The sequence below is a fragment of the Oncorhynchus masou genome, unplaced genomic scaffold, assembly GCF_036934945.1.
Source record: "Oncorhynchus masou masou isolate Uvic2021 unplaced genomic scaffold, UVic_Omas_1.1 unplaced_scaffold_2974, whole genome shotgun sequence".
In the NCBI taxonomy this organism is placed as follows: domain Eukaryota; kingdom Metazoa; phylum Chordata; class Actinopteri; order Salmoniformes; family Salmonidae; genus Oncorhynchus; species Oncorhynchus masou.
This window is the reverse complement of record NW_027009393.1, coordinates 7,472-34,196: the sequence shown is the minus strand read 5'-3', so window position 1 is coordinate 34,196 and position 26,725 is coordinate 7,472. Positions and strand designations below refer to the sequence as shown.

At 45.8% G+C, this 26,725-nt stretch overlaps 1 pseudogene; it reads left to right on the top strand.

The window, feature by feature from the left end:
- Positions 1 to 818: 818 nt before the first annotated feature.
- LOC135534075 (sodium/potassium/calcium exchanger 1-like) lies at positions 819 to 25,860 on the top strand (annotated as a pseudogene).
- The last annotated feature ends 865 nt before the right edge of the window (positions 25,861 to 26,725 follow it).

Sequence of the window (26,725 nt, the reverse complement as noted above, 5' to 3'; positions counted from 1 at the left end):
AAGTATGGTTTACAGATGTTTTACAGAGAAGGGATTTAAGATACAATAATCGTCATTGACCTTGTGGAAGCCCCGGATACTTGTCAATGACTCCATATCGGGCACTGTTTCTTGCCTGGAATTTCTCCACGAAATTCAGTTAAATGTATAATTATTTTCGTTTGTTAATTTTCACCGGACCCACCCGGATACATACGTGAAAATGAAATGGTTGGTTGAACGTTTGGAATGAATCATATCGCGTATGTTGTCTCGACTCGAGGAGCGCATATCAGCACGTTCATGACCCGCTCACGTCAAGGAAAAGTAGGGCCCCACATAATGATATTTTCTACTTAATTCGCTGTTTTTATTTTATTTTAATTGTCATTTGTACATGAACTACATTTGCTGCATTTCATTACACGTGTCATTTAATCTGTGCAGCCCTTCGGAGAGCAGAGTACCTGCAATTATGTAGCCATAGTAACAGGTGGCTGTATCCCATCCTCCGCGCTCCTGTGACTCCTTCACGTGAACGCGCGCCCTTATAATAAACCCTTCTAATACTCCCAGTAGTGTTTTTATTAGTATTTTATTACATTATGTCAAATGTATGACGTGAGTTTTGCATTGTAGTCTAAACTGAGTGAATTATTCATTTATTACCCCCTTTTTTTCCATATATATATTTATAGTTTGGAGCTGGGACATCATGCCAGGACTATGACAGTAAAACAGACTATGCTGAAGATGTGTGCTGACCACTAAGCTGAACTGCATTATTTGGCTGACTAATGCTATTGGACCCGTTCCCATAAGCCTAACCATGCATCTGACACGGGCCTAATAATCCGCTGTGGGACTCAAGACCACTCTGGCAGCGGGGAACAATGCATCTGCCACAAAGACGGAGACTCAATCGGAGTCGCATCCTCTTCTTCCTCTCTGGTGTATTACTGTGCTGCGTCTACACCGTGACGTTCAAGGCCCGGCTGCAGGAGCCGTGGGCGGCCCGGCAGGCCGCAGCAGAGGAGAACCCTGGGACAGCACTCCCAGAGGAAGGGGCGGTAGTGATCGCAGTAGTGTTCTGGAGGTAGACACACGAGAGGTGGTGACCTCTAACCCTCGAGCATAACAGAGCTATAATGATGACGTCATCACCAGGGCTCCTACTGTGCTGGAGGGGGATGACGTCATCGTGATAACTGTCAACCGGACGGACATTAAGCACTGTATCTACGTAGAGGACCCCGAACCTGAGCCTCCGACTGAACCTCCTCCCACCTCCCCTCCTCCTAACACCACCACCTCCCCGGGTATCCCTGGAGACGTCCCCCACAGGAAGGAGAGTACCCAGAGGACCTGTTCACAGTGGACCAGAGGAGGCAGGGCTGGGTGACCCTCCACATCCTGGGCATGGTCTACATGTTCGTCTCCCTCGCCATCGTCTGCGACGAGTTCTTCGTCCCGGCGCTCGGCGTCATCACCGTGAAGCTCGACATCTCCGACGACGTCGCCGGGGCGACCTTCATGGCTGCAGGAGGCTCCGCCCGAACTGTTCACCTCTCTGATTGGCGTGTTCATCTCCCATAGCAACGTGGGCATCGGGACAATCGTGGGGTCAGCGGTGTTTACCATCCTGTTTGTCATCGGGATGTGTGCCATCTTCTCCAGGGAGATGCTCCACCTCACCTGGTGGCCCCTGTTCAGAGACGTCTCCTTCTACATCATAGGTAACAACAATAATATCATTGGACAGATAATAGGTAGAGAACACTAGGTTTTTCCAGAAATCCCGGATTGTAGACTCAGGAGGGAATTAACAAGACATCTGGAATACTCCCATCCCGGATTTCTGGAAAACCTGGTAATTTTGGGGGAAAGTACATACTTTAAAAGGTGCTGACCTTGGTGTCAACAGTCGACCCCATTGAAATTGGTAAATTGCATCCTATAGTTTATCTAGAACCAAACAGGGTTCTGCTATCTAGAACGAAACAGGGTTCTGCGGCTGTCCCCATAGGAGAAAACTTGTGGGTTCCACGTTGAACCTCTTTCCACAGAGGGTTCTACATGGAACTAAAAAGGGTTCTACTATTGTGACAGCCGCAGAACCCTGTTTGGTTCTAGATAGTAGAACCCTGTCCAAAAGTAGTACCACTATATAGGGAATAGGGCTCTGGTCTATAGTAGTACAACTATATAGGGAATAGGGCTCTGGTCTATAGTAGTACCACTATATAGGGAATAGGGCTCTGGTCTATAGTAGAACCACTATATAGGGAATAGGGCTCTGGTCTATAGTAGTACCACTATATAGGGAATAGGGCTCTGGTCTATAGTAGTACCACTATATAGGGAATAGGGCTCTGGTCTATAGTAGTACCACTATATAGGGAATAGGGCTCTGGTCTATAGTAGTACCACTATATAGGGAATATGGCTCTGGTCTATAGTAGTACCACTATATAGGGAATATGGCTCTGGTCTATAGTAGTACCACTATATAGGGAATAGGGCTCTGGTCTATAGTAGTACCACTATATAGGGAATAGGGCTCTGGTCTATAGTAGTACCACTATATAGGGAATAGGGCTCTGGTCTATAGTAGTACCACTATATAGGGAATAGGGTTCTGGTCTATAGTAGTACCACTATATAGGAATAGGGCTCTGGTCTATAGTAGTACCACTATATAGGGAATAGGGCTCTGGTCTATAGTAGTACCACTATATAGGGAATAGGGCTCTGGTCTATAGTAGTACCACTATATAGGGAATAGGGCTCTGGTCAATAGTAGTGTACTATATAGGGAATAGGGCTCTGGTCTATAGTAGTGCACTATATTGGGAATAGGGCTCTGGTCTATAGTAGTACCACTATATAGGGAACAGGGCTCTAGTCTATAGTAGTACCACTATATAGGGAATAGGGCTCTGGTCTATAGTAGTACCACTATATAGGGAATAGGGCTCTGGTCAATAGTAGTGTACTATATAGGGAATAGGGCTCTGGTCTATAGTAGTGCACTATATTGGGAATAGGGCTCTGGTCTATAGTAGTACCACTATATAGGGAACAGGGCTCTAGTCTATAGTAGTACCACTATATAGGGAATAGGGCTCTGGTCTATAGTAGTACCACTATATAGGGAATAGGGCTCTGGTCTATAGTAGTACCACTATATAGGGAATAGGGCTCTGGTCTATAGTAGTACCACTATATAGGGAATAGGGCTCTGGTCTATAGTAGTACCACTATATAGGGAATAGGGCTCTGGTCAATAGTAGTGTACTATATAGGGAATAGGGCTCTGGTCTATAGTAGTGCACTATATTGGGAATAGGGCTCTGGTCTATAGTAGTACCACTATATAGGGAACAGGGCTCTAGTCTATAGTAGTACCACTATATAGGGAATAGGGCTCTGGTCTATAGTAGTACCACTATATAGGAATAGGGGCTCTGGTCAATAGTAGTGTACTATATAGGGAATAGGGCTCTGGTCTATAGTAGTGCACTATATTGGGAATAGGGCTCTGGTCTATAGTAGTACCACTATATAGGGAACAGGGCTCTAGTCTATAGTAGTACCACTATATAGGGAATAGGGCTCTGGTCTATAGTAGTACCACTATATAGGGAATAGGGCTCTGGTCTATAGTAGTACCACTATATAGGGAATAGGGCTCTGGTCTATAGTAGTACCACTATATAGGGAATAGGGCTCTGGTCTATAGTAGTACGACTATATAGGGAATAGGGCTCTGGTCTATAGTAGTACCACTATATAGGGAATAGGGCTCTGGTCTATAGTAGTACCACTATATAGGGAATAGGTCTCTGGTCTATAGTAGTACGACTATATAGGGAATAGGGCTCTGGTCTATAGTAGTACCACTATATAGGGAATAGGGCTCTGGTCTATAGTAGTACCACTATATAGGGAATAGGTCTCTGGTCTATAGTAGTACCACTATATAGGGAATAGGGCTCTGGTCTAGAGAAGTACCACTATATAGGGAATAGGGCTCTGGTCTATAGTAGTACCACTATATAGGGAATAGGGCTCTGGTCTATAGTAGTACCACTATATAGGGAATAGGGCTCTGGTCTATAGTAGTACCACTATATAGGGAATAGGTCTCTGGTCTATAGTAGTACCACTATATAGGGAATAGGGCTCTGGTCTATAGTAGTACCACTATATAGGGAATAGGGCTCTGGTCTATAGTAGTACCACTATATAGGAATAGGGCTCTGGTCTATAGTAGTACCACTATATAGGGAATAGGTCTCTGGTCTATAGTAGTACCACTATATAGGGAATAGGGCTCTGGTCTATAGTAGTACCACTATATAGGGAATAGGGCTCTGGTCTATAGTAGTACCACTATATAGGAATAGGTCTCTGGTCTATAGTAGTACCACTATATAGGGAATAGGGCTCTGGTCTATAGTAGTACCACTATATAGGGAATAGGGCTCTGGTCTATAGTAGTACCACTATATAGGGAATAGGTCTCTGGTCTATAGTAGTACCACTATATAGGGAATAGGTCTCTGGTCTATAGTAGTACCACTATATAGGGAATAGGGCTCTGGTCTATAGTAGTACCACTATATAGGGAATAGGGCTCTGGTCTATAGTAGTACCACTATATAGGGAATAGGGCTCTGGTCTATAGTAGTACCACTATATAGGGAATAGGGCTCTGGTCTATAGTAGTACCACTATATAGGAAATAGGGCTCTGGTCTATAGTAGTACCACTATATAGGGAATAGGGCTCTGGTCTATAGTAGTGCACTATATAGGGAATAGGGCTCTAGTCTATAGTAGTGCACTATATAGGAATAGGGCTCTGGTCTATAGTAGTGCACTATATAGGGAATAGGGCTCTGGTCTATAGTAGTACCACTATATAGGGAATAGGGCTCTGGTCTATAGTAGTGCACTATATAGGGAATAGGGCTCTGGTCTATAGTAGTGCACTATATAGGGAATAGGGCTCTGGTCTATAGTAGTACCACTATATAGGGAATAGGGCTCTGGTCTATAGTAGTACCACTATATAGGGAATAGGGCTCTGGTCTATAGTAGTACCACTATATAGGGAATAGGGCTCTGGTCTATAGTAGTACCACTATATAGGGAATAGGGCTCTGGTCTATAGTAGTACCACTATATAGGGAATAGGGCTCTGGTCTATAGTAGTACCACTATATAGGAATAGGGCTCTGGTCTATAGTAGTACCACTATATAGGGAATAGGTCTCTGGTCTATAGTAGTACCACTATATAGGGAATAGGGCTCTGGTCTATAGTAGTACCACTATATAGGGAATAGGGCTCTGGTCTATAGTAGTACCACTATATAGGGAATAGGTCTCTGGTCTATAGTAGTACCACTATATAGGGAATAGGGCTCTGGTCTATAGTAGTACCACTATATAGGGAATAGGGCTCTGGTCTATAGTAGTACCACTATATAGGGAATAGGGCTCTGGTCTATAGTAGTACCACTATATAGGGAATAGGGCTCTGGTCTATAGTAGTACCACTATATAGGGAATAAGTCTCTGGTCTATAGTAGTACCACTATATAGGGAATAGGGCTCTGGTCTATAGTAGTACCACTATATAGGGAATAGGGCTCTGGTCTATAGTAGTACCACTATATAGGGAATAGGTCTCTGGTCTATAGTAGTACCACTATATAGGGAATAGGGCTCTGGTCTATAGTAGTACCACTATATAGGGAATAGGGCTCTGGTCTATAGTAGTACCACTATATAGGGAATAGGGCTCTGGTCTATAGTAGTACCACTATATAGGGAATAGGGCTCTGGTCTATAGTAGTACCACTATATAGGGAATAAGTCTCTGGTCTATAGTAGTACCACTATATAGGGAATAGGGCTCTGGTCTATAGTAGTACCACTATATAGGGAATAGGGCTCTGGTCTATAGTAGTACCACTATATAGGGAATACGGCACTGGTCTAAAGTAGTGCACTATATAGGGAATAGGGCTCTAGTCCATAGTAGTGCACTATATAGGGAATAGGGCTCTGGTCTATAGTAGTGCACTATATAGGGAATAGGGCTCTGGTCTATAGTAGTACCACTATATAGGGAATAGGGCTCTGGTCTATAGTAGTGCACTATATATAGGGAATAGGGCTCTGGTCTATAGTAGTGCACTATATAGGGAATAGGGCTCTGGTCTATAGTAGTACCACTATATAGGGAATAGGGCCCTGGTCTATAGTAGTACCACTATATAGGGAATAGGGCTCTGGTCTATAGTAGTACCACTATATAGGAATAGGGCTCTGGTCTATAGTAGTACCACTATATAGGGAATAGGGCTCTGGTCTATAGTAGTACCACTATATAGGGAATAGGGCTCTGGTCTATAGTAGTACCACTATATAGGGAATAGGGCTCTGGTCTATAGTAGTACCACTATATAGGGAATAGGTCTCTGGTCTATAGTAGTACCACTATATAGGGAATAGGGCTCTGGTCTATAGTAGTACCACTATATAGGGAATAGGGCTCTGGTCTATAGTAGTACCACTATATAGGGAATAGGTCTCTGGTCTATAGTAGTACCACTATATAGGGAATAGGGCTCTGGTCTATAGTAGTACCACTATATAGGGAATAGGGCTCTGGTCTATAGTAGTACCACTATATAGGGAATAGGGCTCTGGTCTATAGTAGTACCACTATATAGGGAATAGGGCTCTGGTCTATAGTAGTACCACTATATAGGGAATAAGTCTCTGGTCTATAGTAGTACCACTATATAGGGAATAGGGCTCTGGTCTATAGTAGTACCACTATATAGGGAATAGGGCTCTGGTCTATAGTAGTACCACTATATAGGGAATAGGTCTCTGGTCTATAGTAGTACCACTATATAGGGAATAGGGCTCTGGTCTATAGTAGTACCACTATATAGGGAATAGGGCTCTGGTCTATAGTAGTACCACTATATAGGAATAGGGCTCTGGTCTATAGTAGTACCACTATATAGGGAATAGGGCTCTGGTCTATAGTAGTACCACTATATAGGGAATAAGTCTCTGGTCTATAGTAGTACCACTATATAGGGAATAGGGCTCTGGTCTATAGTAGTACCACTATATAGGGAATAGGGCTCTGGTCTATAGTACTACCACTATATAGGGAATAGGGCTCTGGTCTATAGTAGTACCACTATATAGGGAATAGGGCTCTGGTCTATAGTAGTACCACTATATAGGGAATAGGGCTCTGGTCTATAGTAGTACCACTATATAGGGAATAGGGCTCTGGTCTATAGTACTACCACTATATAGGGAATAGGGCTCTGGTCTATAGTAGTACCACTATATAGGGAATAGGGCTCTGGTCTATAGTAGTACCACTATATAGGGAATAGGGCTCTGGTCTATAGTAGTACCACTATATAGGGAATAGGGCTCTGGTCTATAGTAGTGTACCACTATATAGGGAATAGGGCTCTGGTCTATAGTAGTGTACGAAATAGGGAATAGGGCTCTGGTCTATAGTAGTACCACTATATAGGGAATAGGGCTCTGGTCTATAGTACTACCACTATATAGGGAATAGGGCTCTGGTCTATAGTAGTACCACTATATAGGGAATGGGGCTCTGGTCTATAGTAGTACCACTATATAGGGAATAGGGCTCTGGTCTATAGTAGCACCACTATATAGGGAATAGGGCTCTGGTCTATAGTAGTACCACTATATAGGGAATAGGGCTCTGGTCTATAGTAGTACCACTATATAGGGAATAGGGCTCTGGTCTATAGTAGTACCACTATATAGGGAATAGGGCTCTGGTCTATAGTAGTACCACTATATAGGGAATAGGGCTCTGGTCTATAGTAGTACCACTATATAGGGAATAGGGCTCTGGTCTATAGTAGTACCACTATATAGGGAATGGGGCTCTGGTCTATAGTAGTACCACTATATAGGGAATAGGGCTCTGGTCTATAGTAGCACCACTATATAGGGAATAGGGCTCTGGTCTATAGTAGTACCACTATATAGGAATAGGGCTCTGGTCTATAGTAGTACCACTATATAGGGAATAGGGCTCTGGTCTATAGTAGTACCACTATATAGGGAATAGGGCTCTGGTCTATAGTAGTACCACTATATAGGGAATAGGGCTCTGGTCTATAGTAGTACCACTATATAGGGAATAGAGCTCTGGTCTATAGTAGTGTACTATATAGGGAATAGGGCTCTGGTCTATAGTAGTACCACTATATAGGGAATAGGGCTCTGGTCTATAGTAGTACCACTATATAGGGAATAGGGCTCTGGTCTATAGTAGTACCACTATATAGGGAATAGGGCTCTGGTCTATAGTAGTGCACTATATAGGGAATAGGGTGCCATTTGGACTCATGCTGTCCTCTCTCCTAGACCTGATCATGCTGATCGTGTTCATCCTGAACAACACTATCATGTTCTCACATTTCTTGCTCTCCTCCTCTTTCTGCCCCTCCACCACCTCTCCCTTCTCGTCCTCCTCCCTCCTCCTCTTTCTGCCCCTCCACCACCTCTCCCTCCTCGTCCTCCTCCTCCCTCCTCTTTCTGCCCCTCCACCACCTCTCCCTCCCCGTCCTCCTCTTCCTGCCCCTCCACCCTCTCTCCCTCCTCGTCCTCCTCTTCCTGCCCCTCCACCACCTCTCCCTCCCCATCCTCCACCACCTCTCCCTCCCCGTCCTCCACCACCTCTCCCTCCTCGTTCTCCTCCTCCCCCTCCTCCTCCTTCCTCCTCTCCCTCCCTCGTCCACTTCCTGCCCCTCCTCCACCTCTCCCTCTTCCTCCTCGTCCTCCTCCTCCCCCTCCTCCTCCTTCCTCCTCTCCCTCCCTCGTCCACTTCCTGCCCCTCCTCCACCTCTCCCTCCTCGTCCTCCCCCTCCTCCTCCTTCCTCCTCTCCCTCCCTCGTCCACTTCCCTGCCCCTCCACCACCTCTCCCTCCCCATCCTCCACCACCTCTCCCTCCCCGTCCTCCACCACCTCTCCCTCCTCGTTCTCCTCCTCCCCCTCCTCCTCCTCCTCTCTCCCTCCCTCGTCCACTTCCTGCCCCTCCTCCACCTCTCCCTCTTCCTCCTCGTCCTCCTCCTCCCCCTCCTCCTCCTTCCTCCTCTCCCTCCCTCGTCCACTTCCTGCCCCTCCTCCACCTCTCCCTCTTCCTCCTCGTCCTCCTCCTCCCCCTCCTCCTCCTTCCTCCTCTCCCTCCCTCGTCCACTTCCTGCCCCTCCTCCACCTCTCCCTCTTCCTCCTCGTCCCTCCTCCTCCCCCCTCCTCCTCCTTCCTCCTCTCCCTCCCTCGTCCACTTCCTGCCCCTCCTCCACCTCTCCCCTCTCCCTCCTCGTCCTCCTCCTCCTCCCCTCCTTCCTCCTCTCCCTCCCTCATCCTCTTCCTGCCCCTCCTCCACCTCTCCCTCTCCCTCCTCCGCCCTCCTCCTTCCTCCTCTCCCTCCTCTTCTTCTCCCTCCTCCTCTCCTCATCCTCCTCCTTACTCCTCTCCTCCTCCTCCTCCCCCTCCTTCTCCTTACTCCTCCCTCCTCTTCCTCCTCCTCCCCCTCCTTCTCCTTATTCCTCTCCTCCCCCCTCCTCCTCCCCCCTCCTCATCCCCCTCCTTCTCCTTACTCCTCTCCCTCCCTCCTCTTCCTCCTCCCCCTCCTCCACCTCCTCCTCCTCCTCTTCCTCCCCTCTTCCTCCTCCTCCCCCTCCTCTCCCTCCTCCTCCCCCCCCTCCTCCTCCCCCCTCCTCCTCCTCCCCCCTCCTTCTCCTTACTCCTCTCCTCCCTCCTCTTCCTCATCCCCCTCCTCCTCCTCCTCCTCCCTCCTCTTCCTCCTTCCCCCTCCCCTCTCCTCCCCCTCCTCCTCCTTACTCCTCTCCTCTCTCCACCTCCTATCCTCCTCCTCCCCTCCCCCTCCCCTCCCCCTCCTCCTCCTCCCCTCCTCCCCTCCCCTCCCCTCCTCCTCCTCCTCCCCCTCCTCCTCCCTCCTCTTCTTCTCCCTCCTCCTCTCCCTGCTCCTCCTCCTCCTCCTCCTCCCTCCCTCTTCCTCCCTCCTCCTCCTCCTCCCCCTCCTTCTCCTTACTCCCTCTCCCTCCTCCTCCCCCTCCTCCTCCCCCCCTCCTCCTCCTCCATCATAGATCTGATCATGCTGATCGTGTTCTTCTTGGACAACACCATCATGTGGTGGGAGAGTGTAATGCTGGTGTCGGGTTACGTGGCCTACGTCTGCTTCATGAAGTTCAACGTGCAGATCGAACACTTCGTCAAGACGCAGATCAACAAACACAAGAGCATCGTCAAGATCATCATGCCAGAGGAGGAGGAGGAGAAGGAACCCAAGAAGGTTGGTCGTGTTGTTGGGACTTTGTTAGGCAGTTTTGGTGAAGCAAAAAGACAGACAGACAGACAGACAGACAGACAGACAGACAGACAGACAGACAGACAGACAGACAGGTAGGTAGGTAGAGTGGCTGACAGACAGACAGACAGACAGACAGACAGACAGACAGACAGACAGACAGACAGACAGACAGACAGACAGGTAGGTAGGTAGGTAGAGTGGCTGACAGACAGACAGACAGACAGACAGACAGACAGACAGACAGACAGACAGACAGACAGACAGACAGACAGACAGACAGGCAGACAGGCAGACAGACAGAGTGGCTGACAGACAGACAGACAGACAGACAGACAGACAGACAGACAGGCAGACAGACAGGCAGACAGACAGAGTGGCTGACAGACAGACAGGCAGGCAGGCAGGCAGGCAGGCAGGTAGGTAGGTAGGTAGGTAGGCAGCCAGAGTGGCAGACAGACAGGCTGGTAGGCAGACAGAGTGGTTGACAGACAGACAGACAGACAGACAAAGAAATATTAATACTAGAAAAGCCCATTGCAATACCACCCAGGGCCCAGACCCTCTCTGGTCCAGTCCATGAGAGACAATATCACCCAGGACCCAGACCCTCTCTGGCCCAGTCCATGAGAGACAATACCACCCGGGACCCAGACCCTCTCTGGTCCAGTCCATGAGAGACAATACCACCCAGGACCCAGACCCTCTCTGGTCCAGTCCATGAGAGACAATACCACCCGGGACCCAGACCCTCTCTGGTCCAGTCCATGAGAGACAATACCACCCAGGACCCAGACCCTCTCTGGTCCAGTCCATGAGAGACAATACCACCCAGGACCCAGACCCTCTCTGGTCCAGTCCATGAGAGACAATACCACCCAGGACCCAGACCCTCTCTGGTCCAGTCCATGAGAGACAATACCACCCAGGACCCAGACCCTCTCTGGCCCAGTCCATGAGAGACAATACCACCCGGGACCCAGACCCTCTCTGGCCCAGTCCATGAGAGACAATACCACCAGGACCCAGACCCTCTCTGGCCCAGTCCATGAGAGACAATACCACCCAGGACCCAGACCCTCTCTGGTCCAGTCCATGAGAGACAATACCACCCAGGACCCAGACCCTCTCTGGTCCAGTCCATGAGACAATACCACCCAGGACCCAGACCCTCTCTGGCCCAGTCCATGAGAGACAATACCACCCAGGACCCAGACCCTCTCTGGTCCAGTCCATGAGAGACATGGAATGGTTGATTCACTGGACTGTCATCAGAGCCTGTGTTTATCCATCCAGCCCTTTGGACAGGTCATTGTGTGTGTGTGTGTGTGTGTGTTTGTGTGTGTGTTTGCGTGAGAGTGTGTGTATGTGAGTGTGTGTGTGTTTGCGTGAGAGTGTGTGTGAGAGTGTGTGTGTGTGTGAGTGAGAGTGTGTGTGTGTGTGTGTGTGTGTTTGCGTGAGAGTGTGTGTGTGTGTGGTAGCCAGACTCAGCAGCCTTTGATGATTGGGACTGAATCCCTGAAAGGATCCCAGGTGTCAGAGCCCAGTGTAGGGGAGCATGGGTCAGAGGGAGGGGGGGGGGGGTGATGTAATGCTGATGAGATGTAAAGTAATGTCTGCCATCAGTTTGTCATTGTCACACTGGAGGAGTGTATTATTCAGCCAAATCACCCGGTGCCAGTCACCGTGTATCTCTAGTCACAGTCATCTGAATATCAATTCTCTGTGTTTTATTATATATTCTTTGGCAGACAAAGCTGTAGCAGGGAATGATTGTCCAAACCAGTAGAAACAAATAGCACCCTACCCACTTCAACGCCACTGGAGGCTGCTAGAGCGGAGTCAGTTGAATGGTATCAAATACATTACATTAAAAAAACATGAACAAATATATATTTTTGCTTTATTTAACCAGGAAAAGCATATTGAGAACCAGAGTCTCTCTCTTTTTTTCAAGGGAGACCAGGCCAAATCAAATCAAATCAAATTTATTTATATAGCCCTTCGTACATCAGCTGATATCTCAAAGTGCTGTACAGAAACCCAGCCTAAAACCCCAAACAGCAAGCAATGCAGGTGTAGAAGCACGGTGGCTAGGAAAAACTCCCTAGAAATGTGTGTGTGTGTGTGCCAAGAAGACAACAGCAATCAATACGTGACATCATTAAAACACAACAATACATGACATCATTAAAACATACAACACAATACATGACATCATTAAAACATACAACACAATACATGACATCATTAAAACATACAACAATACATGACATCATTAAAACATACAACAATACATGACATCATTAAAACATACAACACAATACATGATGTCATTAAAACATACAACAATACAATACATGACATCATTAAAACATACAACAATACATGACATCATTAAAACATACAACACAATACATGATGTCATTAAAACATACAACAATACAATACATGACATCATTAAAACATACAACAATACATGACATCATTAAAACATACAACAATACATGACATCATTAAAACATACAACAATACATGACATCATTAAAACATACAACACAATACATGACATCATTAAAACATACAACACAATACATGACATCATTAAAACATACAACAACACAATACATGACATCATTAAAACATACAACAATACATGACATCATTAAAACATACAACAATACATGACATCATTAAAACATACAACACAATACATGACATCATTAAAACATGCAACACAATACATGACATCATTAAAACATACAACAATACATGACATCATTAAAACATACAACAACACATTTACATTTACATTTAAGTAATTTAGCAGACGCTCTTATCCAGAGCGACTTACAAATTGGTGAGTTCACCTTCTGACATCCAGTGGAACAGCCACTTTACAATAGTGCATCTAAATCATTAAGGGGGGGGTGAGAAGGATTACTTATCTTATCCTAGGTATTCCTTGAAGAGGTGGGGTTTTAATGAGATCATTAAAACATACAACAATACATGACATCATTAAAACATACAACACAATACAAGATGTCATTAAAACATACAACAATACAATACATGACATCATTAAAACATACAACAATACATGACATCTTTAAAACATACAACACAATACATGATGTCATTAAAACATACAACAATACATGACATCATTAAAACATAAAACAATACATTTACATTTAAGTCATTTAGCAGACGCTCTTATCCAGAGCGACTTACAAATTGGTGAGTTCACCTTCTGACATCCAGTGGAACAGCCACTTTACAATAGTGCATCTAAATCATTAAGGGGGGGTGAGAAGGATTACTTATCTTATCCTAGGTATTCCTTGAAGAGGTGGGGTTTTAATGACATCATTAAAACATACAACAATACATGACATCATTAAAACATACAACACAATACAAGATGTCATTAAAACATACAACAATACAATACATGACATCATTAAAACATACAACAATACATGACATCTTTAAAACATACAACACAATACATGATGTCATTAAAACATACAACAATACAATACATGACATCATTAAAACATACAACAACACAATACATGACATCATTAAAACACACAACAACACAATACATGACATCATTAAAACATACAACAATACATGACATCATTAAAACACACAACAACACAATACATGACATCATTAAAACACACAACAACACAATACATAACATCATTAAAACACACAACACAATACATGACATCATTAAAACACACAACAACACAATACATGACATCATTACAACATACAACAACACAATACATGACATCATTAAAACATACAACAATACAATACATGACATCATTAAAACATACAACAACACAATACATGACATCATTAAAACATACAACAATACAATACATGACATCATTAAAACATACAACAACACAATACATGACATCATTAAAACACACAACAACACAATACATGACATCATTAAAACACACAACAACACAATACAAAACATAATTAAAACACACAACAACACAATACATGACATCATTAAAACATACAACAACACAATACACAACATCATTAAAACATACAACAACACAATACATGACATCATTAAAACACACAACAACACAATACATGACATCATTAAAACACACAACACAATACATGACATCATTAAAACATACAACAACACAATACACGACATCATTAAAACACACAACAACACAATACATGACATCATTAAAACACACAACACAATACATGACATCATTAAAACATACAACAACACAATACATGACATCATTAAAACGCACAACAACACAATACACGACATCATTAAAACATACAACAACACAATACATGACATCATTAAAACACACAACAACACAATACACGACATCATTAAAACATACAACAACACAATACATGACATCATTAAAACATACAACACAATACATGACATCATTAAAACATACAACAACACAATACATGACATCATTAAAACACACAACAACACAATACATGACATCATTAAAACACACAACAACACAATACATGACATCATTAAAACACACAACAACACAATACATGACATCATTAAAACACACAACAACACAATACATGACATCATTAAAACACACAACAACACAATACATGACATCATTAAAACACACAACAACACAATACATGACATCATTAAAACATACAACAACACAATACATGACATCATTAAAACACACAACAACACGATCCAGCCTGGTTAGGAGCCGTTCCATTCGCTCCGTCACAAGTCATTATTATGAGCCGTCCTCCCAGCAGCCTCCACTGCTAAACACGCAGGACACTGATGAACACACAGGACACTGCTGACCACACGGGACACTGATGAACACGCGGGACACTGATGAACACACGGGACACTGATGAACACACAGGACACTGATGAACACACGGGACACTGCTGAACACACGGGACACTGATGAACACGCGGGACACTGCTGAACACACGGGACACTGATGAACACGCAGGACACTGCTGAACACACGGGACACTGATGAACACACGGGACACTGCTGACCACACAGGACACTGATGAACACACGGGACACTGATGAACACACGGGACACTGATGAACACACGGGACACTGCTGACCACACGGGACACTGATGAACACACAGGACACTGATGAACACACTGGACACTGATGAACACACGGGACACTGATGAACACACGGGACACTGATGAACACACGGGACACTGATGAACACCTACGGACACTGATGAACACACGGGACGCTGATGACCACACGGGACACTGCTAAACACGCAGGACACTGCTGACCACACGTGACACTGATGAACACACGGGACACTGCTGACCACACAGGACACTGATGAACACACGGGACACTGATGAACACACGGGACACTGATGAACACACGGGACACTGCTGACCACACGGGACACTGATGAACACACAGGACACTGATGAACACACTGGACACTGATGAACACACGGGACACTGATGAACACACGGGACACTGATGAACACCTACGGACACTGATGAACACACGGGACACTGATGAACACACGGGACACTGATGAACACCTACGGACACTGATGAACACACGGGACGCTGATGACCACACGGGACACTGCTAAACACGCAGGACACTGCTGACCACACGGGACACTGATGACCACACGGGACACTGCTAAACATGCAGGACACTGCTGACCACACGGGACACTGATGAACACACAGGACACTGATGAACACACAGGACACTGATGAACACACAGGACACTGATGAACACACAGGACACTGCTAAACACGCAGGACACTGCTGACCACACGGGACACTGATGACCACACGGGACACTGATGAACACACAGGGCACTGATGAACACACAGGGCACTGATGAACACACGGGACACTGATGAACTATTTGAAGAATCTCAAATATATTTTCATTTGTTTAACACTTTTTGGTTACTACATGATTCCATATGTGTTTTTTCATAGTTTTGATGTCTTCACTATTATTCTACAATATAGAAAATAGTTATATATATATATATATATATATATTTTTTTTAAACTTGAATAAGTAAGAGTTCTAAAACATTTGACCGGTAGTGTATGTTCTTCCTCACTTCATCGAACCAAGACCTCCGCCCAAATTCCTCACTCCTCCCCAACTCACGGCTACCATGTTGACTTGTACCAGACTGTGTCTCTTCCTCCTCCCAGAGGATCCCTGATGACTAACAATAACATATCCTGACTTAATGTAAACGTTCTACATTCCCATTTCTCCCTCAGTGACATGAATAAGGATATTTCATATCTCAAGTTTAGGAATCAGAACCTATCAACATACGTTGTAATATAGTTGTATGGTGGTATTATACATTTTGTATTGTAGATATGTAGTGACGTTATAATGTTATATGTAAGTGTTTTAATGTGTTTGGACCTCAGGAAGAGTAGCTGCTGCCTTGGCAACAGCTAATGGGGATCCATAATAAACCCCAGGAAGAGTAGCTACTGCCTTGGCAACAGCTAATGGGGATCCATAATAAACCCCTGGAAGAGTAGCTGCTTCCTTGGCAACAGCTAATGGGGATCCATAATAAACCCCAGGAAGAGTAGCTGCTGCCTTGGCAACAGCTAATGGGGATCCAAAATAAACCCCAGGAAGAGTAGCTGCTTCCTTGGCAACAGCTAATGGGGATCCATAATAAACCCCAGGAAGAGTAGCTGCTGCCTTGGCAACAGCTAATGGGGATCCATAATAAACCCCAGGAAGAGTATCTGCTGCCTTGGCAACAGCTAATGGGGATCCATAATAAATACAAAATACAAATTGTGATGCATCCTGTGTCTCTTGACTGGTATGATGGCGGGTGTTGGTGTGGGATTGCTAAGAAAATGACATGCAAGTGCATGGTTTCTACTGTTGTAGGCAACTCAAAGAACCCCAGTAGGTATATCTGAACCTTTAAATCAGGACGAAGGCACTTTAAGTAGTGTATCTAGAGTGCTACCATTGGTACTAAGGCACTTTAAGTAGTGTATCTAGGGTGCTACCATCGGTACTTTTGAAGCCATCAACAAACAAGTACAGCTAACTGCTAGAATAATGGAAACACTTGATGAGGGATATCAAGTATATTGAAAGCAGGTGCTTCCACACAGGTGTGGTCCCTGAGATAGTTAAGCAATTAACATCCCATCATGCTTAGGGTAATGTATAGAAATGCTGGGCAGACCATTATTTTGGCTACCATGATGGCTCTGCCCCTATGGGATGACAATGGCCCCATCCACAGGGCACGAGTGGTCACTGAATGCTTTGATGAGCATGAAAACGATGTAGACAATATGCCATGGTCATCTCAGTCACCAGATCTCAACCCAATTGAACACTTCCAGGGCATTCGGATAGTATTCAGACCCATATTTCCACATTTTGTTACGTTACAGCCTTACTCTAAAATTGATTAAATTGTTGTTGTTTTTTTTCTCCCTCATCAATCTACACACTATACCACATAATGACATCACAATACCCCATAATGACATCACAATACCCCATAATGACATCACAATACCACATAATGACATAGCAAAAACTTTTTTTTTTTTTTAGAAACGTTAGTATTCAGACCCTTTACTCAGTACTTTGTTGAAGCACCTTTGGCAGCGATTACAGCCTCGAGTCTTCTTGGGTATGACGCTACAAGCTTGGTACACCTATATTTGGGGATTTTCTCCCATTCTTCTCTGCAGATCCTCTCAAGCTCTATCAGGTGGATGCACAGCTATTTTCAGGTCTCTCCAGAGATGTTCGATCGGGTTCAAGTCCAGGCTCTGGCTGGGCCACTCAATGACATTCAGAGACTTGTCCCGAAGCCACTCCTGCATTGTCTTATCTGTGTGCTTAGGGATGTTGTCCTGTTGGAAGGTAGGCCTTCACCCCAGTCTGAGGTCCTGAGCGCTCTGGAGCAGGTTTTCATCAAGGATCTCTCTGTACTTTGCTCCGTTCATCTTTCCTCGATCTTGACTAGTCTCCCAGTCCTGCCGCTGAAAAACATCCCCACAGCATGATGTTGCCACCACCATGCCTCACCGTAGGGATGGTGCCAGGTTTCCTCCAGACGTGACGCTTGGCATTCAGGCCAAAGAGTTCAGTCTTGGTTTCATCAGACCAGAGAACCTTGTTACTCATGATCTGAGTCCTTTAGGTGCCTTTTGGCAAAGTTCAAGCGGGCTGTCATGTGCCTTTTACTGAGGATTGGCTTCCGTCTGGCCACTCTAGCATAAAGGCCTGATTGGTGGAGTGCTGCAGAGATTGTTGTCCTTCTGGAAGGTTCTACCATCTCCACAGAGGAATATTGGAGCTCTATCAGAGTGACCATCAGGTTCTTGGTCACCTCCCTGACCAAGGCCCTTATCACCCGGTTGCTTAGTTTGGCCGGGCGGCCAGCTCTAGGAAGAGTCTTGGTGGTTCCAAACTTCTTCCATTTAAGAAGGATGGAGGCCACTGTGTTTTTGGGAGCTTCAATGCTGCAGACATTTCTTGGTTCCCTTCCCCAGTTCTGTGCTTCGACACAATCCTGTCTCTGAGCTCTACGGACAATTCCTTCAACCTCAATGGCTTGGTTTTTCTCTGAAATGCACTGTCAACTGTGGGACCTTACATAGACAAGTGTGTGCCTTTCCAAATCATGTCCAATCAATTGAATTGACCACAGGTGGACTCCAATCAAGTTGTAGAAACATCTCAAGGATGATAAATCAATTTGGAGTCTGGTAGCAAAGGGGCTGAATACTTTCTGTTCTGGTATTTCTGTTTTTTATTTTTAATATATTTGACAATATTTCTAAAACCTGTTTTTTGCTTTTTCATTCTAGGGTGTTGTGTGTAGATTGAGGAATATGTTTTATTTTTTTAAATTTTATAATTATAAAATGTGGGAAAAGTCAAGGGATCTGAATACTTATTTAATTTATTTAAGTAGGCAAGTCAGTGAAGAACAAATTCTTATTTACAATGACTGCCTACCCCGCCAAACCCTCCCCTAACCCGGACGACTGGGCCAATTGTGCTCCACCCTTTGGGACTCCCGATCTCGGCTGGTTGTGATACAGCCCGGTTCGAACCCGGGTCTGTAGTGACGCCCCTAAGCACTGCGGTGCCTTAGACCGCTGCACCACTCGGGAATGGACTGTGTGGGAGATTCTGGAGTGGGTCCTGAGACAGTGTTGTTCACCACCATCAACAAAACACCAATATGGAATTTCTGTTGGAAGAATGATGTCACATCCCTCCAATAGACTTCCAGACACTTGTAGAATCTATGCCATTGTAGCTGTTCTGGCTCAACGCCCTATTAAAACACTTTATGTTGGTGTTTTCCTTTATTTTGGCAGTTACCTGTTCTCACTAATATCACTGTTGTTATATTTTTCCTTTATTTAACTAGGCAAGTCAGTTAAAGAACAAATTCTTATTTCCAATGACGGCCTAGGAACAGTGGGGTTAACTGCCTTGTTCAGGGGCAGAAGGGCAGATTTGTACCTTGTCAGCTCAGGGATTTGAACTTGCAACCTTCCGGTTACTAGTCCAACGTTCTAACCACTAGGCTACCCTGCTGCCCCTCTACTCTAACCACTAGGCTGCCCTGCCGCCTCCACGTTCTAACCACTAGGCTACCCTGCCGCCCCTCCACTCTAACCACTAGTCTACCCTGCCACCTCTACGCTCTAACCACTAGGCTACCCTGCCGCCCCTCCACTCTAACCACTAGGCTACCCTGCCGCCCCTCCACTCTAACCACTAGGCTACCCTGCCGCCTCTACACTCTAACCACTAGGCTACCCTGCCGCCCCTCCAATCTAACCACTAGGCTACTCTGCCGCCTCTACGTTCTAACCACTAGGCTACCCTGCCGCCTCTACGTTCTAACCACTATGCTACCCTGCCGTCCCTCCACTCGAACCACTAGGCTACCCTGCCGCCCTCCACTCTAACCACTAGGCTACCTACCGCCCTCCACTCTAACCACTAGGCTAACTACCGCCCCGTCCACTCTAACCACTAGGCTACCCTGCCGCCCTCCCACTCTAACCACTAGTCTACCCTGCCACCTCTACGCTCTAACCACTAGGCTGCCCTGCCGCCCCTCCACTCTAACCACTAGGCTACCCTGCCGCCCCTCCACTCTAACCACTAGGCTACCCTGCCGCCTCTACACTCTAACCACTAGGCTGCCCTGCCGCCCCTCCAATCTAACCACTAGGCTACTCTGCCGCCTCTACGTTCTAACCACTAGGCTACCCTGCCGCCTCTACGTTCTAACCACTATGCTACCCTGCCGTCCCTCCACTCCCGAACCACTAGGCTACCCTGCCGCCCCTCCACTCTAACCACTAGGGCTACCTACCGCCCCTCCACTCTAACCACTAGGCTAACTACCGCCCCGTCCACTCTAACCACTAGGCTACCCTGCCGCCCCTCCACTCTAACCACTAGTCTACCCTGCCACCTCTACGCTCTAACCACTAGGCTACCCTGCCGCCCCTCCACTCTAACCACTAGGCTACCCTGCCGCCCCTCCACTCTAACCACTAGGCTACCCTGCCGCCCCTCCACTCTAACCACTAGGCTACCCTGCCGCCTCTACACTCTAACCACTAGGCTACCCTGCCGCCCCTCCAATCTAACCACTAGGCTACTCTGCCGCCTCTACGTTCTAACCACTAGGCTACCCTGCCGCCTCTACGTTCTAACCACTATGCTACCCTGCCGTCCCTCCACTCGAACCACTAGGCTACCCTGCCGCCCCTCCACTCTAACCACTAGGCTACCTACCGCCCCTCCACTCTAACCACTAGGCTACCCTGCCGCCCCTCTCGTTCTAACCACTAGGCTACCCTGCCGCCTCTACGTTCTAACCACTAGGCTACCCTGCCGCCTCTACGTTCTAACCACTAGGCTACCCTGCCGCCCCTCCACTCTAACCACTAGGCTACCCTGCCGGCCCTCCACTCTAACCACTAGGCTACCCTGCCGGCCCTCCACTCTAACCCCTAGGCTACCCTGCCGCCTCCACTCTAACCACTAGGCTACCCTGCCGCCCCTCCACTCTAACCACTAGGCTACCCTGCCGCCTCTATGTTCTAACCACTAGGCTAATTTCATAAAGACATTATGTTCTGGTTGAAACAACATATTTTTTTTCTGGACTACAAAAAAACAGACAACAAACCCTTCCTTTTTACAATCAGAATACAACCTGACCATGTAAAAGCCATTCAGTATATTTAGCCACTGGAGTAGTTGTTTAACAGTCTGCCTTTTCTCCTCTCTCTGGTTCCTATTGTGAACGTGTACTAAAGTATTCCTGTATTTACAGCAGAACAGTGGACCTCCACCACCTGGTCCACCTCAAAACAATGTTTCACCAGAACCCAAACCACAACCTCAAGACTCACCCCAGAAGAGAGACAGAGAAAAACTGAAGGTCTCAACACTCTTTGATTGTGATGTCATAATCAGGTTGTGCACTGATTGTAAAATAGTTTTTATTTTACTTTTTTTTTTTTTTAGATGTCATTGAAGTGACCAGCAAAAAGAGGTCTTTACCTGAATGTAACCTGGTGTGATCTGCCGTGGCTTCAACCCTGTGTGTGTGTTGTGGTGTGTTTGTTATGTCCCAGGTGAAGCCCACTCTCCAGAGAGGAGGCAGTAATGCGTCTCTCCACAACAGCACCAACAGAAACACCATCTTCCAGCTGATGATCCACACTGGACCCACTGGGAGAAGGTACTGGACTTTATATCAATCTTTATTATTACAGGGACCGCTATGGTCCTAATCTATGGTCCTAATCTATGGTCCTAATCTGTTGTCCTAATCTATAGTCCTAATCTATGGTCCTAATCTATAGTTCTAATCTATGGTCCTAATCTATGGTGCGAGTCTATGGTCCTATATTATGGTCCTAATCTATGGTCCTAATCTATGGTCCTATATGGTCCTAATCTATGGTCCTAATCTATGGTGCGAGTCTATGGTCCTATATTATGGTCCTAATTATTGGTCACATACACATGGTTAGCAGATGTTAACGCGAGTGTAGCGAAATGCTTGTGCAGTAATATCTAACAAGTAATCTAACAAATTCACAACAACTACATTATACACACAAATGTAAAGGGATGAATAAGAATATGTGGATGAGCGATGGCCGAACGGCATAGGCAAGACACAGTAGATGGTATAGAGTACAGTATATACATATGAGATGAGTAATGTAGGGTATGTAGACATTATTAAAGTGGCATTATTTAAAGTGACATTATTTAAAGTGACTAGTGAAACCTTTATTATGTCCATTTATTTAAGTGGCCAGAGATTTGAGTCAGTATGTTGGCAGCATCCTCTCTATGTTAGTGATGGCTGTTTAACAGTCTGATGGCCTTGTCACTACTGCCACAGGGACCTTCTATATTCACTACTGCCACAGGGACCTTCTATATTCACTACTGCCACAGGGACCTTCTATATTCACTACTGCCACATGGACCTTCTACATTCACTACTGCCACAGGGACCTTCTATATTCACTACTGCCACAGGGACCTTCTATATTCATTACTGCCACAGGGACCTTCTATATTCATTACTGCCACAGGGACCTTCTATATTCACTACTGCCACAGGGACCTTCTATATTCACTACTGCCACAGGGACCTTCTATATTCACTACTGCCACAGGGACCTTCTATAGTCACTACTGCCACAGGGACCTTCTACATTCACTACTGCCACAGGGACCTTCTACATTCACTACTGCCACAGGGACCTTCTACATTCACTACTGCCACAGGGACCTTCTATATTCATTACTGCCACAGGGACCTTCTATATTCACTACTGCCACAGGGACCTTCTATATTCACTACTGCCACAGGGACCTTCTATATTCACGACTGCCACAAGGACCTTCTATATTCACGACTGCCACAGGGACCTTCTACATTCACTACTGCCACAGGGACCTTCTATATTCACTACTGTCACAGGGACCTTGTATATTCACTACTGCCACAGGGACCTTCTATATTCACTACTGCCACAGGGACCTTCTACATTCACTACTGCCACAGGGACCTTCTACATTCATTACTGACACAGGGACCTTCTATATTCACTACTGTCACAGGGACCTTCTACATTCACTACTGCCACAGGGACCTTCTATATTCACTACTGCCACAGGGACCTTCTATATTCACTACTGCCACAGAGACCTTCTATATTCACGACTGCCACAGGGACCTTATATATTCACTACTGCCACAGGGACCTTCTATATTCACTACTGCCACAGGGATCTTTTACATTCACTACTGCCACAGAGACCTTCTATATTCACTACTGCCACAGGGACCTTCTATAGTCACTACTGCCAGAGGACCTTCTATATTCACTACTGCCACAAGGACCTTCTATATTCACTACTGCCACAGGGACCTTCTATATTCACTACTGCCACAGGGACCTTCTATATTCACTACTGCCACAGGGACCTTCTATATTCACTACTGCCACAGGGACCTTCTATATTCAGACTGTTAGCTTCACCTTCATCATCAGACTGTTAGCTTCACCTTCATCATCAGACTGTTAGCTTCACAACAGCATCAGACTGTTAGCTCAATGACACACACAGTCCAGTACAACGAGAGACAGTGCTATTGAGATAAAGAGATTGGTCGGCCAGAGGCTGGCTCTTATCCAGCTTTTATTAGCCTGTATTGGAAGCTGATTAAGGATGAGAGAGCTGGGAGGGAGGAGGCTGCATGGGGACAGGTCTGGCTGCCTGGTGGCCCGAGGACTCAGTGAAGGTCACTCCAGTAGAGGACAGAACAGTCACGTCCCTGTAATCCAGGAACACAGGTGGACTTGACCTCTGCTCTTCACTTCTCACACAACACCAGTCTCTGGTGTAAGGTAGCACCAAGGTGTTGAGAGGCTTTTGGATCAGGTCTCCCCCAGGACCGGGTTTGGAGAGCGCTGCTCTAATGGACACTCCACACCACAGCTCTGGGTCTCCTCCCCCAGGACCAGGTTTGGAGAGCGCTGCTCTAATGGACACTCCACACCACAGCTCTGGGTCTCCCCCAGGACCAGGTTTGGAGAGCGCTGCTCTAATGGACACTCCACACCACAGCTCTGGGTCTCCCCACCAGGACCAGGTTTGGAGAGCGCTGCTCTAATGGACACTCCACACCACAGCTCTGGGTCTCCTCCCCCAGGACCGGGTTTGGAGAGCGCTGCTCTAATCGACACTCCACACCACAGCTCTGGGTCTCCTCCCCAGGACCAGGTTTAGAGAGCGCTGCTCTAATGGACACTCAACACCACAGCTCTGGGCCCCCCAGGACCGGGTTTGGAGAGCTGCTCTAATGGACACTCCACACCACAGCTCTGGGTCTCCCCACCAGGACCAGGTTTGGAGAGCGCTGCTCTAATGGACACGCCACACCACAGCTCTGGATGTCAGGGGACTTGGGGGAACTGGTACACACAGAGGCTGACTGAATGTCTCTCCCACAGAGATCCTATTAAACGAGTTCTAATATGTAATTCTATGGTGTCTTCCATCGTCCCTTATTCCAGAGACAGGCTTTAGCAGAGATGTTAGAGGCCCTGGTCAGAGGAGAGTTAGACAAGGTAAGAGGATGTCAACAATGTCACCTCCTCCTCATGTTGTCACCCTGTACTGTCACTTCATGCCAGCCCTTCTGAAGGGTTTCCATTGTTTGTACATAGGACATCAATCTGTCGCAACAACTTCCATTGTCCTACCGATAGTTACTGAGTATCTCTTCACTTTCTGTCTGCTATCTATCACTCCAACTTCCATTGTCCTACCGATAGTTACTGAGTATCTCTTCACCGTCTGTCTGCTATCTATCACAACAACTTCCATTGTCCTACCGATAGTTACTGAGTATCTCTTCACCTTCTGTCTGCTATCTATCACAACAACTTCCATTGTCCTACTGATAGTTACTGAGTATCTCTTCACCTTCTGTCTACTATCTATCACTCCAAAATAGACGTTTTCATCTGAACTGTATCTCCTCTTCCCTAGAAGAGGATGCTAGTATTCATGCCTCTGCTCAGCTCATATTCAGTCAATATTATGAAGGAAGTGGTTGTGTTTTGTTTGTGTGCTTCAGTAACTTCCGTTGTGTCTATGACTCCGCCCATATTCCGTCATACATTACTCTCCACGAGGCAGCGGGTGGATATGTTGTGTCTCCGTGGTAACTGGTCATTTTACCTGACATATCTCTGCCAATTAGAAACAACAACCTTTAATGGGGAGGTCAGGACGGAGGTGTCGGCGCAGGGGAAAGGTAAGGCCAACGTTATCTGTACGTTTAGTGCTTGATTTGGTTAGTGTCTGTGAATGTTCTCATAACGTTCTGTATACACGTTGCGTTTGGTGTTGTCGTTATGTTCTGTGAACGTTCTGTATACACGTTGCGTTTGGTGTTGTCGTTATGTTCTGTGAATGTTCTCGTAACGTTCTGTATACACGTTGCGTTTGGTGTTGTCGTTATGTTCTGTGAATGTTCTCGTAACGTTCTGTATACACGTTGCGTTTGGTGTTGTCGATATGTTCTGTGAATGTTCTCGTAACGTTCTGTATACACGTTGCGTTTGGTTTGATGTTGTCGTTATGTTCCGTGATTGTTCTCGTAACGTTCTGTATACACGATGCGTTTGGTGTTGTCGATATGTTCTGTGATTGTTCTCGTAACGTTCTGTATACACGTTGCGTTTGGTGTTGTCGATATGTTCTGTGAATGTTCTCGTAACGTTCTGTATACACGGTGTGTTTGATGTTGTCGATATGTTCTGTGAATGTTCTCGTAACGTTCTGTATACACGATGCGTTTGGTTTGATGTTGTCGTTATGTTCCGTGATTGTTCTCGTAACGTTCTGTATACACGATGCGTTTGATGTTGTCGTTATGTTCCGTGATTGTTCTCGTAACGTTCTGTATACACGATGCGTTTGGTTTGATGTTGTCGTTATGTTCCGTGATTGTTCTCGTAACGTTCTGTATACACGTTGCGTTTGGTTTGATGTTGTCGTTATGATCCGTGATTGTTCTCGTAACGTTCTGTATACACGATGCGTTTGGTTTGATGTTGTCGTTATGTTCCGTGAATGTTCTCGTTAACGTTCTGTATACACGATGCGTTTGGTTTGAT